This window comes from Loxodonta africana, chromosome 19 (assembly GCF_030014295.1).
Source record: "Loxodonta africana isolate mLoxAfr1 chromosome 19, mLoxAfr1.hap2, whole genome shotgun sequence".
NCBI classification, from domain to species: domain Eukaryota; kingdom Metazoa; phylum Chordata; class Mammalia; order Proboscidea; family Elephantidae; genus Loxodonta; species Loxodonta africana.
The window spans coordinates 63,356,503-63,375,947 of record NC_087360.1 but is presented as its reverse complement, the minus strand read 5'-3'; the positions used below and the strand labels follow the sequence as shown (position 1 = coordinate 63,375,947).

The 19,445-nt window shown below is 45.9% G+C and overlaps 1 long non-coding RNA gene across 3 annotated transcripts in view; it reads right to left on the bottom strand.

Moving 5' to 3' along the window:
* Positions 1-19,445, bottom strand: part of LOC111751290 (uncharacterized) — a 276,943-nt gene that overhangs the window by 10,395 nt on the left and 247,103 nt on the right. For all 3 annotated transcript variants that reach the window (XR_010318651.1, XR_010318650.1, XR_010318652.1), the window contains one exon: positions 7,838-7,907. This is a non-coding gene — a long non-coding RNA (uncharacterized LOC111751290). The remainder of the gene's footprint in view (positions 1-7,837; positions 7,908-19,445) is intronic.

The following is a 19,445-nucleotide window of genomic DNA, read 5'->3' as shown; positions in this document are numbered from 1 at the left end:
GCCCAAGAACCTCCTATTTCCATGTGGCAAACCTATCCGTTTTCAGATGAAAGTCAAGTTGCTCCAATATCCTCTGTTGAGATATCTTCTGCCTCAGTCTTCTCCTCTGCCAAATGGGTCACACAGCATGAATGTCATCCATGAGGAGACTTGGGGAGGGGAATGATTTCTGTCAGAGAAATGACCAAATGCCAAAAATGTGCCTTGGTGATTACTTAATGGAGGAGAATACTGAGACTCAGAGAGGGGAAAGAAATCACCCAGATCATGGAGCTGTCAAGGAAGAAGTAGGAGGCCCCCTTCCCAGTCTCCTGATTCCCAGATCTTATCCCCACACAATCCCTCTCTTCAATACACGAACACCTTTTAGTCCCACACTCCATCTTGGGTTATGATTCCAGGGAGCAGGCAAAGCTCTATGCCCTGTGGGGAGAGGGGTGCCACTTTTGATCCACAGCCAGGGGACCTCCACCACCTAGAAGCCGTGTCTCCAGCACATGTCTCTCAGTCCCTATGTCTCCTTAAAGGCTCCCATTCAGCATATGTGTAACTCAGAGCCACATGACACTGAAATGCTAAGTGAAGAGCAATTAACTTTTGCTTCTGAAAACCCACTTTAGCTTTCCATAACTCTTTGGGGGCCATTTCAACTAAGCCAAACCTCTCGCACATTCTCCCTCAGCAATAAATTACCTTCCTGGCTTTAATTAGCTGCCGGAGTGCAGAACGGGCTGGGTGCTGACGCGGCTGTTTTCCCCACAGGTCCCATTCTGTCACAGAGACTCCATGAGAATGGCAGCTGCGGGGAGCGGCTGGGCTGCCTCGGTGGGAACATAATCTGCAGTGGACTCCTTGCCTGTCCACAGGGTGTGAGGGGGGCAGTCCAGGAGCCCAAGCCTTGTTTGGGCTAAATCCTAAAGTAGATGCAATTAGTTGGAGAGGCCTTAGTCAGCCCCTTCAGCCTCCTTTGACCCTTCAGTGGTGTACCCCCAGACCCATTCTCCCTCTCTCCAGTCTCTCTTTCCTGCAAACTGCTCCCCAAAACACACACACACACAGATTCATGCACACCAACCTCTAGGTGTCCAGTATCTTGATCTCCCTTATCATTCCTGCTAAGTGAGAAATTACTGACAGAGCTTACTATGTACGTCCTCCCAGGAGGATCTGTCATATAATTGTGAACTAAGCTTAAGTCCAAATGAATAAATTGCAAAGTATAAGATTTTAGTCACATCCTGTGGCCTGAAATGGCATAGGCTGGGAAAGAACAAAGTTAAAAAAAAAAAAGTTCCCACAGAATCCCCAACGTCATTCCACCCCCAAGATGAGAATTTACAATCCAGCAGACCCTCCCGCTAACTGGCAGTGTGACCCTCAGCAAATTGCTCCCAGCCTCTGGCCCAGCTGTCCATCAGGAAGCTGTGACAGGTGAATCTGAGTTCCTGTGGATACCACAGACTCCTAAAGTCGTGTGTGTATGTGTGTCTGTGTCTGTGTTGTGTGTGTGTGTGCGTGTGGAGAGGGGTGAATGGGGAAGGCACATTCTACAGCCCTCAATCCATGCTTAGTCTCCCTCTTGCCTCCTGCTTTCTTCTAGAGTCTGTACCACCCGGACAAAGGGGCTGTATGGCAGGGCCTCCCTTCCAGCTGGTCATCCTGACACTGAAGACCAGCCATCCCCATGTGGCACCCCTGGAGACCCCCGCCGGGGCCCCAGACTGTGCCCACAGACTCCATACCCCGTCTTCAGGAGCCTTCTCCCTGACCAGGGATCGCCCTGTGAGAGGGCTAAAGCCCCTTTTCTCAGTTGAAGATGCTTAAGCTAATAATGGCTGCTTCTGCTCAAGGCCTGCCGGCCACCTCTTAAACCTCCTCTGACAAGCGATAACCTTTCACAGGCCAATTACCTACAGGCTGCTTTCTTCCTCCCTTCCTTCCTTGCAGGAAAAAAATCATTCCAAACACGGAAGGCCCACAGCCAGGCTCTCCTGCCAGTCCTCTGCTTGTCGGAGGCCGGGGACAGGCCGGCCCGGCACGGGCCTCTCTCTGATTAAGGGTGTGAGCACCTCGCACACCGAGCTGGGAGCCGGGAGCTGAGCAAATCTCCTCTGTGATTTCCCCGCGCGCCTCGCCAATTAACACGCAGCCTGTCAGGGCGCGAGGAGACGCCAGCGGCCGCGGCCTGCCTGGGCCAGGCCCGGCAGGTACCCGGCTGTCACAGCCGCCAGACACAGCCCCTACGCCCCATCCTCGCCTGCCGGCGCCCGCCCCGGCCGTCACCATGGGCTTCTTCCCAGCCTGTCACACCCCCACGCAGTGAGCAAGTGAGCAATCTGCTCACCCCAAGTAGAGAGCAAGGGCTGGTCTGGGACCATGGGAAATAAGCAACAGAACCCTGCTCTGATGGAGAAATTTGATAAGCCTATTTGGGTCAAATCACATTTGGGTTCCCTGACCCAGACAACTCACTCAGCACCCTCATCATCCTTTCCCTGGCTCCTGTCTATGATCCTATGAGTACACTCAATCTCAGCACATGGCCTCAACATGATCCCATACTTATTTTCTCTCAAATAATGAAATGTATGGCTCCTGGTCCTTGACCTCCTCCTGTAGGTTTGCGCCTCCCTTCAGGCCCAGCAACCAAGCTCACATGGTCAGGCCTCCCTCTAAAGCCCATGCCCTCCATGACTTCATATTTGATCTTCATGACTACTACCTACTCAGTGATCTGAGTTAGAAAGCCTTACTCTTGCCAGTTTTCCTGGGGAGCTCCCTCTGAAGTTGACTCCCTGACTGCCTGAATAGCTGAGTGGTGCTGACTTCAAGACTTCTAATGGGTGAAGAAAACTCACCCATCTATGATTTTTCCAATCCAGAGGGTGCCTTCTACACAGACAAAAATATGAACCATGTCCCTTGGAGTTCAGTAATGTGGGGACCCCAACTGTGCCACCCAGGGTAGCAATCAACACTCATGTGCCGCGACCGTTGACTTGGTACCCTCAGGAAACACCTCTGGGTTTCTTTATAGAGTCTAGAAGGAAATCTACTTATCTTCTCCTTACACAGTCTAGAAGAAAATAATCTGTCTCTGGAATAGATTCATGGTTTTGGCCATATCCAAAGAAGGCTGGAACGGAGCATGTGTGCCAATCCTAGAAATGAATAAATCATTCAGGATGCTTCAAAGCCAATATGGGGTGGAGAGGAGAGAACGTAGACCACATTGGCAAAAGATGGAGAGAAGGTAAGAATGATAAATGAGGCCAGGTTCAAAACTCCTAAAGGACAGGGATTATATTTTATTGGTCCTCCTACTCCTAATGTCAAGGATAGTGACCGGCCACAGTGAGCCAAATAAACATTTGTTGAATGAAGGAGGGACAGCAATCAGGTTATATGGCAGCTCTCCTTCAGCACCAGAAAGAGTATATGTACACAATACCTGCTTTAGGCACAAGCCCAACTACTATCACTCCCTGTGGATTGTCCTATAAAGAAGAAGCAGGCAAGGAAGAAAGATGATGAGAAAAGAGAGACCAAGATGAAAGAATGGCGAGAGAGTGCAGTTGGGCCAACTCAAGCAACATGTTCCTTCTCTCCACCTTATAGCCGGAGCTCTGGCATTTAGAGCAGTATTTAAGCAGCTCTAGAAAACCACCCTGTTTCAGAATTTGCAAAACTGGGACTGGACAGAGAGGGAGAGGAAGGAGGGAGGGAGGAAGGAAGGAAAAGAGGAAAGTAGAGAGGAAGAGGAGGGAGAGGAAGTGGCTGACATGATCTGCTCCAAACATGTCACTAAGCTACAGAAGAACTTACAAATGTGTAATCTTTCATTTGCATGTGGCAACATCCCCCCTCATAAAGGGGAATATAATGTTATGGAGATGTAGATAAATAGAAACTAAATGCCTGCTCCTAACCATGGCCAGGAAGAACATATATCAAATTCATTAATTATGATCCAATTTATGCTTGCACTGTGAAGGATAATCCTTGCCATCAAAGAGATGCCCTTCCCTTATTAAAGCCATTGAGACTCTCAGGAAGTGCTCAAGGGTTTGAAATTCTGTATTTGAATTTCACACATGCTTTTTACTGCTGGGACCAAAACTCAATCAACACTTGATAGTGCTGACACCAACATTCAAGCCACAGGGGTCCTCACTCCTTCACAGCAGATCTACAGATAGGACCTGGTTAGAAAATCTGCTCATTTGTTCTTCCCTGGGTGTGTGTGTGGGGGGGGGGGTGTATATAACACATGCATAATCCTATATCTTTTCCCAAATGGAGTTGAGGTAGGAATAAGAGGGCCCAGGCCAAGTTGCAGAAAGGAACAATTAACCCCATGTCTCTCAAATGTCCAAAGCCTGTGTGAAGCCCAACTGCTAGGAAATGGAATCCATGTCCTCACTTTCATCTCAAAGCCAAATCAGCATGAACACATTGCCTAGAGAGCAGGCTTCTCTTTCGACTAGGGACCCAGGCCCTTCGTCTATGCCTCAAAGGGGGCTCAGTTAGAAGACAGGGCCCAGAGATTATTTCTCTTTCCTTCCGAAGCTCTTCAGCAGGACCTTGATTCTGATTTGCCTCTTCCATCCCTGTATCATGCTCTAGGATTCAGGCTGAGCCAGAGAAAATCATTGGATCTTCTGACTCTGTACTAAGTGCTCATTGAATGTATATCAAACGGTACTGATGGGATAGAATGGAATGCAACGGACTGAAACAGATAAGTATAGTTTGGAAAAACCCAACTGTCATCCAAAGAGATCTTTCCTTTCCCGATGCTTCCTCACTGCAAGCAGAGGGGTTTCCATAGAGTCTGTAGCATAGACTGTAGGCCAAGTAAGGTGTATCTGCCTTGAAATAGAATTTTCACATGTAGCTAAAGATAATAATAATATTGAATTCATTCACAATCTAATGAGGTGCTATTGGTATCCCCATTTTATATGTAAGGAAACTCTGGCCCAGAAAGGTTAAGCAACTAGCTCAAAATCATACAGCTAGTGAGGGGCAAAAAAGAAATTCAAAGTTAGTCCTCTGTGAATAGCTAAGAGCAGGCAGGCAGGAGGTCCCAATCTCTGGGTGGAATATTATTAGTTCCAGCACATCTTTCCAATCCCAAAGGACCCATGAGAGACAAGAATGCAACACCACCATCTTGAATTTCTGATGCAGGGCTTTCCTTCCTGGAATTTCTCTTGCTTTGGTATCAAGCATCTGAGCTATCCTTGTAGCTCCCTAATGACTAGGTCAAGGGCAGATATAACTGCATTTAACAGATGGGAAGGCTGAGGCCTAGAGAGATCTGATACAGTGAGAAGTCAGTAGTAAAACCCAGATTATGACTCAGGTCTCTTGGCCCCAATCCTTAACTTGCTCCCACGCCACCAGGCACAGCTCTGCTCCCCCCTCCCCCACCCTGCCATGCCTGTGTCCTGACAGCCCTGAGGGATAATTGACAGCCCTAGACTTCAGGGGCGAAGCCTTTCAGATAGAGTTCTTGACACCGGATGCCTTTGGAGTGAGCAGGCAGGGTGAGCAAGATGGCTGCTGGGGGGGAAATGAAGGACAAGGCCTTTCTAAAAATAGAGTGAGAAAAGACCAGAAGAGTGGGCAGTGTGCCTCAGAGACAAGAAGCAGGCCCAAAGTCACAGGAAGGGGAAGTCAGTGGCCGTTCCAAGCACCAGACCCAATGAGGGTGTGGCAGGAGGAGGAGCTCAAAATATCACCTCCAGAGAGGTTCAACTTGGGATCAACAACCCCCACCCCCACCCCAGGTGTAAATTACAGACAGATCTTCCCAAAGGGCATCCAGATTCCCTCCTCCCAGCTTCACAACTTAGTATCAAAGGCTGTTTCTAAAAAGAGATTTCTGAGCCTAGGCTGTTTTTACGGGTTTTTTTTTTTTGTTTATTTTTTCCCTTCCTCCAACTGCCATTGAGTCTTCTTTCTGAAATTCTTTAAATAGGAAGAAATGAGACAGGTAATTTGTCTCCTAGTGTATGTGAATTCTAAAAAGGTGAAGCTCTGCCTCCACTGGGTCTCCTTCTGGTCTATCACATTCCCTGGTCAAAATCCTCCCTCCCCCACTACCCCAAACACCTACCTGCACCTGTTATGTCACAGGCACTGGGCTCAGTGCTTCGGGCGATGGTAAGAAGTAGAACACAATGTTACTGCCCTGAAGAGACTGACAGTCTACCAAATTAAGGGTTTTAATTTGGCCCCTACAAACTGAAACAGGCCACTAACAATCTGTGCCTCAGTTCCCCCTCTGAGTCTTTTGACAAATCGTGCCATCGTTTCTCTTTAGGGCCGATGGCAGGAGCTGACCACTCTTGTGGGGGATGATGATAGCATGCATTGAGCACTTACTCTGTGCCAGGCACTGGGCAAGAGGTTTTAAACATTCCGAATGTCCCTGGTGGTGTAGTGGTTAAGTGCCATGACTGCTAGCCAAAAGGTCAGCAGTTCAAATCCACCAGGAGCTCCTTGGGAAGTCTATGGGGCAGTTCTACTCTGTCCTATAGGGTCACTATGAGTCGGAACTGACTCAACAGCAACAAGTTTATATCCCTAACTTCCAGAGAGGTACTGTTATCTCTATGAGAAAATCATGGCTCAGAGATGTCAAGCAAACTGTACACAACCTCTCCAGTAAGGGCAGAGATGGGACTTAAATCACACCCACCAGAAAGTGATGGAATCACCCCTGAGTAGAGTGGACGGTGAAATCAAAATAATAATTGAATAAACTGTCAGGACCAATTTCCACAGCATTTACTGAACACATGCAAAAAAAAAAAAAAAAGTTTAGATTGATGGTGTAAAAGGGGGCAACCTCTTTGGAAAGCAATGTAGCATGATCGATAAAAATTTTAAATGCATAAATTCTATGTGCCAGAAATTTCATTAATATGAATTTATCTAACTGTACAAGGATGCTTACTGAAGCACTGTCTGGAATAGGAAAAATCTGGAATCAACCTAATGTCTATTAATAGGTATCAGATTAAATAAATTAGTTCTTACATAGTTCTTGCATAGTTCTTGCATGTGGTACTAAAATGGATACAGGTCCATGAAAAGTTCTTCAGTGAAACAAAGCAAGTTGCAGTGCTATATGTATAGTATGATCCTGCTTACGCTTCAAAGCATTTGATATATACCACACATACATATGCAGTATATCCACACTTCAAATGTCTGGAAAACACACACCCAACTATTAATAATGGCTCCCTCTGAAAACCCTACAGATCATAATGATCCAATCCCATTGTGCATGGATAGCAGCTAACGACAGACAATAACAGCAACACCTGAGGAGGGAGTGGAGAACAGGAGGCTTTTCCAAGTTCTTTGATTTGTTTTTTCTTTTTAATTTAATTATTTTGTTGTTGTGGTTGAGAATATACACAGCAGAACATACACCAATTCAACAATTTCTACCTGTACAATTCAGTAGACTGTGTACATTCTTTGAGCTGTGCAATCATTCTCACCCTCCTTTTCTGAGTTGTTCCTCCCCCATTAACATAAACTCACGGCCCCCCAAGGTTTCTATCTAATGTTTTGAGTTGCTGTTGTCCATCTGATCCCATATAGATAATTCTTAAAAGGAGCACAATGCTCAAGGCAGATATTCTTTACTAATTAAGCTAAACTGTTTTAAAGATTCTGTATTACTTCAAAAGTTTTTAATAATACACAGATCGCTGTGCTATACCTGTTGGAAAGTAATCCTCCAGAGACAGGGGAAGCAACCAAGAGCTAAAAACCAAAAGCTTCAACATAGACGTGTCCTCACACAACCTACCAGGCTTCCAGGTAAGCAATACATGACTTCTTGGGCAACTCACGTCTCATTCTGATCCTTTCTTTAAGACCTGAAGAAAAGTAGAAAGAGCATGGCTGGTTTTGAAGTCAGAATCTCGGGTTACATCCTGGTTTCAGGATGTGGGGCAGGTCACATACTGTCTTTGAGCCTCAGTTTTCTCACCTATAAAATGAAGGTGGTGCTAAAACCAATCACATAGAATAGTTGTGAAGGTTTATTAGAGCAAAGAATGTAAAAGCACTGTTCAATGACCAGTTTAGAAACAACAAAAGGAATTGCAGTCATCCTGGATTGGCACGTCCCATTGGAGAGGCTGAGTCATCAGAGGAAGATGGATCCACCCCAACCTTGCCGCCTACCTTCTTCCCTTCTGCATTAACACAAGAAAGTGATGAAAACCACCAAGTGCTCACAAGCTCCGAGAACGTCTCCCATCTCTCTTCAACTCCAAACACGGGGCTAGTGGTCAGGGATTGTGTGGCCATGGAAAATGACCTCAGTGCCAAGTGCCTTCCATCCTTGAATCTTCTGCATCAGTCTCTAAATCCCCAAGTAAATATCAGTTCATTGGTCTGTTGATTAAAAGCACCAATGGCATATCTGATGGCTGCCCAGAGACCTAGAGAGCTGAAACAGCAGCAAGACGACCCAGGAATCCTTCAACAATGAGCCTCGCATGAGCCCGAAACTTAGCCCTTCACCCTTACATTCTCCCACCCTTTCTTTTCCCTTTTTTCACCATCACCTCCTCATGCCTACCATGAGTTAATCCTCCCTACATCAACAGAAATTCACTTCCCCTTAAGAGCACCCCGGGCTGCAGAAAATAATCATTAACTTAATATGCTGATATAATTACACTAAATAATGATGATAGTAATCACAATATAAAAAAAAGGCTTTGGAAAAAAGAAAGCCTAAGTTTGAGTTCCAACTCCACCACTTATTAGCTAAGTAACCTTGGATAACTAAACCTCAGTTTCCTCGGTAAACTGAGGTTGATCATGAAACAGCCATTGCCATCAAGTCAATTCCAACTTATGGCGACCCCACATGTTACTGGGTAGAACTGCTCCATGGGGTTTTCTTAGCTGTGATCTTTACAAATCTTTCTTCTGGGGTGCCATTGGGTGGGTTTGAACTGCCAATCTTTCAGTAGGTAACTTGAGTGCAAACCGTTTGCGCCCCCAACAGATCTTCAACAAGTCCCAGACATGTCAAATAAAGAGAAATGAGTTCCCTAAAGGTTAAGAAATTTCTCCAAAGTCATTCAGCTGGTTGAAGGGACTGGGAAGTGAGGTTTTCTGACACTGAGCCCAGTGCTCTCCCTGCTGCGTGGGGAGGAGAAAGAGGCTTGGAGGGTGTTTCTGTCGTCTGACTCAGGAGGCAGGCAAGGTGAGCTTGTGGGTCTTGACAGACTCTCCAGCATCGGCAGTAAGATATAAGCCCCAGGAAAATCTGAGGCTGGAATGAGAGACTGAGTCAGAGCAGAAACATGACAAGGAGCAGCGAAGAAGGTAGATACCAACAGCTTGCTCAGACAGCAATGAAATGCCAGCCACACCAAGAAGCCTTTTTATTGAGCAATGCTGAGATTATGTTCAACTCCTCTAAAAATTCTCAAATCTTGAGATTCTTGATCAATTTACTCAGTCAAGCTATAAATATTTGTTGAGTACTTTCTCTGGACAAGGCACAGGGAAAGGCTAGAAAAATGAGCTTCCTGAATTCTTGTTACCTTCTACGTGTTCTATATCCTCCTAAGAATGTGTTTTCTCTGCAAGGAGTTTGTAATCCCTCTGGTTGGGGACAGAATATGCAAATGTCATTAAGCCTAAAGTGGGAGGAGCTAAGATCTCCATGGGAGTGCGGTACAATTAATTACTTTTGTGTGTGGCCTTTCTAGCTATGGTCTTGTAACTCCTACCCAGGTGACTGGGCAGGACCGTGTGATTAGGTAATTGTGGCCCACCAAGGGGATGGGAGTCCTGGTGGCACAGTGGTTAAGAACTTGGCTGCTAACCAAAAAATTTGGTAGTTTGAATCCACGAGACAGTCCTTGGAAATCCTATGGGGCAGTAGTTCTATTCTGTCCTACAGAGTCGCTGTGAGTCGGAATTGACCCAACGGTAACGGGTTTTTTGTTTTATTTTGTTTTAAGGGATTAGTCAGTTTTGCCTCAAAAGACACCCAGTTCCAAAGCAGGCAGGAGTAGCCCACCACCAAGGAAGGAGAGGCCCAGCAGCAGAGACCTGGCAGCAGGAGACACCGTGGTGGGCTTCCCAACCCACGGAGAGAGAAAGCTGAGTGCTTTTGGGCAGAAAGTGAGCATCAGGGAGAGGTGTGCCTGCAAGCACAGATGGGACGAGGCTATCCTGAGCCTGAATTGTAACTGTTACTTCCCTAGTAAACCCCATAATGGTGAGTATGTCTGCAAGTTCTGTGTGGCCATTATGAATTATCGAACCCAGTAAGAGAGTGCTGAGGGAGGGATGGCTGGTGTCAGAATTGGTAAAGATGGTGGAGAGAGGAGGCATGTCTGACCTCTGCCTCATAGGAATCAGCCTTGGGCTGTTGATCTTGACTCTTCTTCCCCCTCGTGAAGGTGGAAGATGTCAGGCACTGTTCCCTCACCGTTTTTACAGGGGGTACCAGCAGTATGAGCTTTAAGCACTCAGAAGGCAAGAAAGAGAGTCCCCCAGCCAGCCTATCAGAACACAACCACTTCCTTCCATATGCATCTTGAATTCGAAAGAATTCTTCCCAGCTAACAGCTGTGACAAGAATGGAGCTACAGCAGTTTTTCGTTCTGGGATTGTGCCTCAGTTTAGTGGGTCCTTCTCTCAATTTGCCATTATGTAATAGAATATAATAGAAAACATCAGATTGCATCTCGCGTAGCAATGGTGAATAAGCACACACAAAAACCACACGCACACATATGCATATATATGTAGTAGACAATGGCAGAAAATAGAGTCCTTGCTGTGGGTGGTGGTCCAAAAAGTTTGGAAAACACCGAACTAGAATCAAGAAAGAGATGACCCTTGAGAACAGGTACCTTGTTTAGAAGAAAGGAGAGATGGAATAAAGGCTAGAGAGGAAAGAAGGCATCCCAGGGGACATCCCTGACCCCCTCAGGGTCCCTTCTGATGGAGTCAGAGCCGACTCGCTGCCTGCACTGTGCTCCCTCTCAGCCTTCCCTACCCATCTCTACCCACAATCTGGACCCTTCCTCCTCAGCTGTCTGCCCTTCCTAGTCCAGCCTTGTTCCTCTGCTTCTCCGGCCCCCTCCAGCAACTAGTCACTCCACACCAAGTGTACTATTCTTTAAGCGTTTCTTATGGGAGGCCATGCAGACCTGGAGTAGCTGTGTAACTTTGGGCAAACCACTGAGCCTCTCTGAGCCTCAGTTTCTTCATTTAACATTGATCGGTGTTAACCGAATGCCTACAACTCTGGTCACTGTTATAATATTGTAAAACATCTCTCCAGGGAGAACCTGTATCTTCTACTAATTATGTAAAAATCACTCCCCATAGTGTTTTGAGAGGAGCCATGGCAGCGCAGTGCTGAAAGAGCTCAGATGAGAACCAAAAAGTCAGCTGTTTGAACCCATCAACAGCTCTGTGGGAGAAAGATGGAGCAGTCTGCTTCCGTAAAGATTTATAGCCTTGGAAATCCTATCGGGCAATTCTACACCATCCTATAGGATCTCTACGAGTCAAAACCTACTCAATGGCAGTGGGTTATAGCGCTTTGAACAGTGCTGGGCACACGGTAGGTACTTAATATTATTACTTAACTTGGAAACTATACTGGGTAAAAGGAAGAAGAAATTAACTCATACCAACGCCATCACCGCCTACACCAGCATAATGGCAAGCCAGCACACACACACACACGGCAGAGAAACATCCCCAGGGCCAGCTTCATAGGTGTGGGTGTGAGATGTGTTACACAGGGCCCTCACGCTCAGAAAGGCCCCAGGCTTGATTTAATGCTCTGTTGTGGCTATCTTGAAATTCTTAATTTTTTAACAAAATAAAATATTTGCCATCGAGTAGACTCCAACTCATGGTGACCCTATTGTGGCAGAGTAGAACTGTGCTCCATAAAATTTTGTTGTGGTGTGGTGGTGGTGATTAGTTGCTGTCTAGTTGATTCCAACTCATAGTGAGCTCATGGGTATCAGAGAGCTGTACTCCACAGGGTTTTCAAGGCTGTGAGCTTTCAGAAGCACTTTGACTGGTCTGTCTTCTGAAGCACCTCTGGGTGGGTTCAAACCGCCAACCTTTCAGCTAGTAGCAGATTGCTTAATCGTTTGTGCCACCTATAGGGTTTTCAATGGCTGATTTTTTTTTATTTAATTATTTTTTTGTGTGCTTTAAGTGAAAGTTTACAAATCAGGTCAATCTCTCCTATAAAAATTTACATACACCTTGCTATATACACTTCTAATTGCTCTCCCTCTAATGAGATAGCACAGTTCTTCCCTCCACTCACTCTCTGTCCTCGTGTCCATTCGGGTAGCTTCTGGCCCCTCTGCCCTCTTATCTCCCCTCCAGGCAGGAGATGCCAACATAGTCTCATGTGTCTACTTGATCCAAGAAGCTCATTCTTCACCAGTATCATTTTCCATCCCATATTCCAGTCTAATCCCTGTCTGAAGCGTTGGCTTTGGGAATGCTTCCTATCTTGGGCTAACAGAAGGCCTGGGGACCATGGCCTCCGGGGTCCTTCTAATTCCAGTCTGACCATTAAGTCTGGTCTTTTTACAAGAATTTGGGGTCTGCATCCCACTGTTCTCCTGCTCCCTCAGGGGTTCTCTGTTGTGTTTCCTGTCAGGGCAGTCATCATTTATGGCCAGGCACCATCTAGTTCTTTTGGTCTCAGGCCGGTGTAGTCTCTAGTTTATGTTGTCCTTTCTGTCTCTTAGGCTATAATTACCTTGTGTCTTTGGTGTTCTTCTTTCTTCCTTTCTCCAAGTGGGTTGAGACCAATTGATGCATCTTAGATGGCCACTTGCTAGCGTTTAAGACCCCAGACGCCACTCTCCAAAGTGGGAGGCTCAATGTTTTCTTAATAGATTTTATTATGCCAATTGACTTAGATGTCCATTGAAACCATGGTCCTCAAACCCCCGTCAATGGCTGATTTTTCAAAAGTAGACTGCCAAGCCTTTGTTCCAAGGTGCCTCTGGGTGGACTCGAATCTCCAACTTTTTGGTTAGCAGCCGAGCACATTTTCATTTTGCACTGGCCCTGCAAATTCTGTGTGTGCTCTTGACCACATCTACAAAGACCCTCTAACAAATACATTTCCTGAATGTATTTTACTTCTTTAAAAGTCTCCCTCCCAGGAGCTCCCATAGGTGGTGTTGACCTGGAAAGCGTGTCTGCAAAGGTTTCTTGTCTGGTCAAGGGAAGGCTCCATGTCAAGCAGCTTATCTGCCCTACAAGAGGGTTGCCAGACATTGGTCACGGCTAACAGGGCTTTGATCCAGCAGCAAACTTCACTTGTGAGCAATGAGAACTGCACCCTTCCTGTTACTTACAATGCTTTCCAACGACCAGAGTAAAGCCAACGTTTGAGACAAAAGCTTACACTGTTCACAAAAAAAAAAAATCTAGGAGGAAAGGCCGAGGTACTTCAAATCATTCCTTCTTTCTTCCTACAAATATTGTCTAAGTAAGCAACCCTGATGAGCAATGCCTGACATGCAAAACTCTGAAGGTATTAAAAAAAAAAAAAAGGAAGGCTGAATCATGGTCCTGCCCTTGCCCTGCAGAGAAGCCATACCCAGGTGGCTAAGTGACACTGTGTACATGGAGATAAGGGCTCTAGGAGCTCAAACAGGGGGGAAAGGTGCAGGAAAAGAGTCTTGAAAGGAGGCAGAACTTCAGCTGTGGTTTGACAGTGAGTGGGCCTGACTCAGGAGGAGTGGGGACAAGACAGTATTTCAAAAAGGGAGCAGCGTCAACAAAGACTCCTAGGTAGCCACTGCCCCTTGTCTATGGGAACACAAGGAGGGTGGGCCATTGAAGCAGAGGTGCCTTGCGGTGCGTGGCAGGAAATATGACCAGCTTCCTGGGGCATGGCCAGCTGGGGAGGGCTTTTCATACCAACTGAGGTGGCCATGGGTAATGAGAAAATCCATCAACCCCATGCCTGGTTCCACCTAGTGGGAGAAACTCAAGAAGAACCAGACCGCAAGGCTGAAATCTCCAGAGAAATGTCACCTGTTCCAGGAAGCCCCCTCCAGCTCAATATGTGCTCTGTGTCTGGCCCAGGCCTCTGCCCTGGAGGCAAGCCGAGAGCCACACACATCCCACAATTGGAGGGAGCCTCAGGGCAGGCAGGCCTAGCTCAGCCAGGAGAAATTCATTCTCCACCCAGGCCTCACTCAGCCTCTTCTGCCTTCCTCTTGAGATTCCAGCTGTCCTGCTTGGGAGGCTAGCCAACTCTGGCCAAATTAGTCACATCTGCTCTGGCTCCTGGTTGGTTTCTGTCCACATGTGTATGGTACATTGCAATTTGGGAAGTGCTTGTTACAAAAATTGTCTCATTAAATCCTCTCAAGAGCCCTGGGAGGCTGGTAGAGAAATGGAACTCGGGGAGCCTGGGTTCCAACACAGAAGCACCTGATTCCAGCACAGAGTCCTGGTCACTTCAGCACTCGGCATGCCTACATCCTCCTCTGTACAATATGGATACTAACGGTACCTACCACACAGGATTAAATAGGCTAATAAGCACAAAGTTCTTAGAATAATATCTTACACACAGAGGAGGCATGCACTCAATAGATGCTAAACCAAAACCAAACCAAACCCATTGCCATTGAGTCGATTACGACTCATAAAGACCCTATAGAACAGAAGAGAACTGCCCCATAGGGTTTCCAAGGAGCGACTGGTGGATTCAAACTGCTGACCTTTTTGTTAGCAGCCATAGCTCTTAACCACTATGCCACCAGGGCTCCAAAACCAATGTGTCAGAAGTGGGGTTCAAACCCACGCCTCCATTTGGAGACCAAAATCCTCAATGCAGAGGAAGCTGGGCTTGAGTCTGGTACCTTAGACCACTTGGCCATCCTGATGCCGAAATCAAACCCATTGCTGTCAAGTCAATTGCTACTCATAGTGACCCTACAGGACACAGTAGAGCTGCCCCATAGGGTTTACAAGGAGTGGCTAGTGGGTTCGAACTGCTGACCTTTTGGTTAGTAGCCGAGCTCTTAACCACTGTGCCACCAGGGCACTAACTCCTATCATCTCAGCATCCTCGTCATTATTAGTACTACTGCCGCTGCTGTTGTCGTTTTTGTGTGCCATCCAGTAGATTCCAACCCACAGAAACCCCGTAGGACAGAGTAGAACGGCCGCATAGGATTTCCTAGGCTGTAATCTTTACAGGAGCAGATCGCCAGGTCTTTCCTCCCCAAGAGTGGCTGGTAAGTTCGAACCACCAACTTTTCAGTTAGCAGCCAAGCACTTAACTATTGAACCACCAGGGCTCCTTATTTTTTTCTTGTGCTCTATCAAAAGTAAAAAGAAACTGCAAAGTTTACAGATCAGAGCTGGAAAGATCTTTGAGGCAAATTAGCTCAATCCTTTCATTTCGAAAATGCAGAATGTGAAGCCAAGACAAGGAAAGGGAATCAGGTAAGTCAGACTGACGACAAGGCACAAAGTCAGCAATGAGTCAGCTCACCTGCCCCCAGGGCTATGCCTTTTTTATTAGGTTGGTTATTGTTATTATTTTTTTATTTGTTCTGTTTTTCCTACAAACAAAAAAGCTGAACCTGTTGCCGTTAAGTCGATTCCAACTCATGGTGTTACCATGTGTTACAGAGTAGAACTGCTCCATAGGGTTTTCTTGGCTGTAATCTTTACGGAAGCAGATTGCCAGGCCTTTCTTTCATGATGTCACTGGGTGGGTTTGAACCACCAAACTTTCAGCTAATAAGAACCAAACCCACTGCCGTTGAATCTGCTTCCATAAAGATTCAGTTAACAGTCAAGCGCAAATGATTTACACCACCCAGGGACCTTGTTTTTCCTTCTCTGCCTTAGTACCTCTTATTTTCTGATTTTAAAAAGACATTTCATTGAGTTTTTTGTTTTTGTTCTGTTTTGTTTTTTTAATCTGGAGATTGGAAACTCATCAGAAGGCTGTGAAGGATGTCAAGAATGCTGAGGAATACACATGTGCTCATTATACCTTCTCCTCGTAAGTTGTTATAGAGAATCATTGCCCTTGTTTGGTCAGGCTGCTCACAGCGGCTCCTTAAGCATCTGTTGGCTTAAATTTGTAGGTGCAAAGCCTAGGGATGCTGTCTGTGGTGGTGAGTGAAGGCTTCGGGGTAAAAGGAAAGGTCAGCAAGCCACTCTGTCAGGACATCCCCCCAAGGAGGTCTCCTGGAGCAACAGGAGTTCCCTGATCTCCCTTCTAGGGACAGAAGCAGGGATGGAGGTGGGTAGGGTCTGTTGCCCCAGCCCCAATTACACACACACACACACACATACATACATACACACAAACACCGTACTTAAATTTTACAGCGGTTTCCTTTTATTTCAAAGTCTCCCTTGGTATAGCCTACAAGGTCCTCCTTAGGCCCTGCTTCCTTCCCCCTCTCACCTCCTCCCTCTCAGTGCTCTAGGGGCACTAAACTATGTGTAGCTCCTCCAACACTTCACCTTATTTAACATCTCTGTACTTTTCTCCTTGCTACTTCCTCTGCCAGGACCTCCTTCTCTCCATTAATTCCCAGTGCATTCTTGATAGACTTCGAAGCCCTCCTCAGGTCTCCCTCTACCAAAAGCATCATCTTCCTCTCCTTCTCTGCCTGGAGAACGTATACTTACCCTCGAAGACCTGACTCAGATGCTTGTCCTTTGTGAGTATGACCCTCCTCTGACTGAAGCACTTTTCACATTCCTCTCTTACAGCTCAGTGGATAAGAGCTTGGTTGCTAACCAAAAAGTCGGCAGTTCGTGTCCACCAGCCGCTCTTTGGAAATCCTATGGGTCAGCTCTACTATGTCCTATAGGGTCACTGTGTTTTAGAATCGACTCAACAGTAACGAGTTTATTACAGCTGTGGAGTCCCTGTATAGTACAATGGATAACAAACTCAGCTGCTAACCAAAAAGCTGGTAGTTTGAGTCTTCCCAGCGGTGCCTCAAAAGAAAGGTCTGTTGACCTGCTTCATAATATCAGTCACTGAAAATCATCTGGAGCTGTTCTACTCTAATACACTTGGGGTCACCATGATTTGGAGTCGACTCAACAACATTACAGCTCTGAGGATCAGGTTCTCCAAATTAAAGTTCGAGACACAAAGACACATGAGTACAAATGTACTTGTGGAAAGACAATGAGATAAAATATTTGAAAGTGGGACTATCCTTAGAAAACCCAAGACCTCCAACAACAACAACAAAAAAAAAAACCCACTGCCTCGAGTCAATTCTGACTCATAGCGACCCTATAAAACAGAGTAGAACTGTTTGGAGTTTCCAAGGAGCGGCTGGTAGATTTGAACCACCGAACCTTTGGTTAGTAACCATAGCTCTTAACCACTACACTACCAGGGTTTCCATCCAAGACCTAGGGCCACCATAATTACAGTAGTTCTCATACTCCATCAGATTATTTCCTCATTTCTATCTCCTCCACCTGTGATCTTTAGTGTGCTATTGGTCTTTATATGTCCAGCCCCTGTTACAGAGTCCAACAACATGTCTGGCCAACAGATGGACCCATTTTTTTTTTTTTTAACCCCCACTGCTAGTGGGCACAGAAAAGATGTACCAATCACTGCTGAATGAGTTTCAAAACAAGAAAAGACGACTAAGAAGGAAGAAAGGAGGTAGATCCTACTTTCTCCTTCTTTCTCCTTTACCCCATCCCAGGAGAATGTGTTCTCCAGACTTTTATGGACACAATAAAGGCCATACATAATACCTGCCCTGAATGTATCACAGGACCGTGGCCAGAAGAATATAAGACCTGTACAATAAAGCATTGTGCAAAGTAAAGAGCTGTATGCAAATGAACACTGAAGACAATGCCATTAGCATACAATGGCTGTCATTTCTTGGCCATGGTCCACATTACCTTAATAACAAGAACTGAAAGGGTGAAGGGTGTGTGCAGAAAGCAACAACCCCGAAGGGCCACTGGACCTCTTTTGGCTTAAAGAGCCCCTGAAGCCCAGAAACCTCTCCAATGCCAACACCCCCATCCCACTACCTCCAGTCTCCCCATTACACATTTGAAAAGAAAAGTACTCAAAAAAAAAAAAAAACTCCTACTTAGACTCCTTTTAATTAAGCATACGCACATACAAAAAAAAAAAAAAACCACCGCTGGGTTTTTCTGTTGTACTTTTGTTCTCGGGTCTGTTTGTACTTATTCAGAAATTACATAATTAAAAAAAAATAATATTAAGAAAATGTGCACATCAGCCTGTCAAGTTGCCCGTGCTAACCTTCACTTGGGAACCACGGTGACAGCCCCTTTATTTCTTTTACTTGTTTTTAAGCACAAAATATGTCACACCTGGAAGTAATTAGCATAATTTTTACTAATTTATAGCTAATTACACAATTACTTTTCTAGGACAGGTTCTGGAAAGGCACTTGAAGTAAGTTTCACCCAATCTCGTGGCAAGAAATTGCTTGAAAACATTTTGTTAGCTTCAAACATTTATGAGGAGGGAGGGGGAACACCCAGTAAAGTAATTCTTTCCTATTTCAGAGTGTTCAAATATGACAGGGATATAATTTCTCCAGTAATTTACAAACCAGAACATCTAAAAGTCTCTGCTAATCCAACCCAACCAGAGGCTGCTCCAGGAAAGAGCCCTCAGAAGAAGGGTTGTCAAGCGGCCGGGACAAATCCAAAAAGGCAGAGCTTTGGGATTGCAATTGGTTTCCCAGTGCAGCTAAAATTTGAGATTGCCAGCAATGGCTCTCTTTCCAGGAGTCAACCAACCTCTTGAAAGAAGGTGGCCCTTGGTAGTTGGCTTGCTCAGGCCCTGAGAAAATGTGAGCTTGGAAGGCCAGTGATGGATTCAAGCCTTTGGAGCCACTTGACACTCAAAGTGAAGCTGCGGGATGTCAGGACCTGAGTGAATTAACGTTTTGTAAACGGTGAGAACCAAAGCAAAAACATTCTTCAAATCTGACCCTTCTTTATTCAATTCATTCAGCTAATGTTTTTTAAGCCACTTCTCCGTGCCCTGTGCTCAATGAGAAGATTTCTAAAAGAACAATTTCTGCCCTCCCTAGCTGTGCTGAGAAGGGAAAACATGCCCATCAATCAACAAGGATTTGTTAAACACCAGGTTAGGCAGGAAGGGCCCTGAGTGCCACAAACAGTTTGCACTCGACCACGAACCTAACGGCTGGCACTTCAAACCCACCCAGCATCTCCACAGAAGAGGGGCCTGGAGATCTGCTTCCAAAAGGTCACAGCTTTGAAACCCTTATGGAGAAGTTTTACTCTGTCACATAGGGTCGCCGAGAGTTGGAATCAACTCCACAGCACCTAACAAGAACGACAGAAGAGAAGAA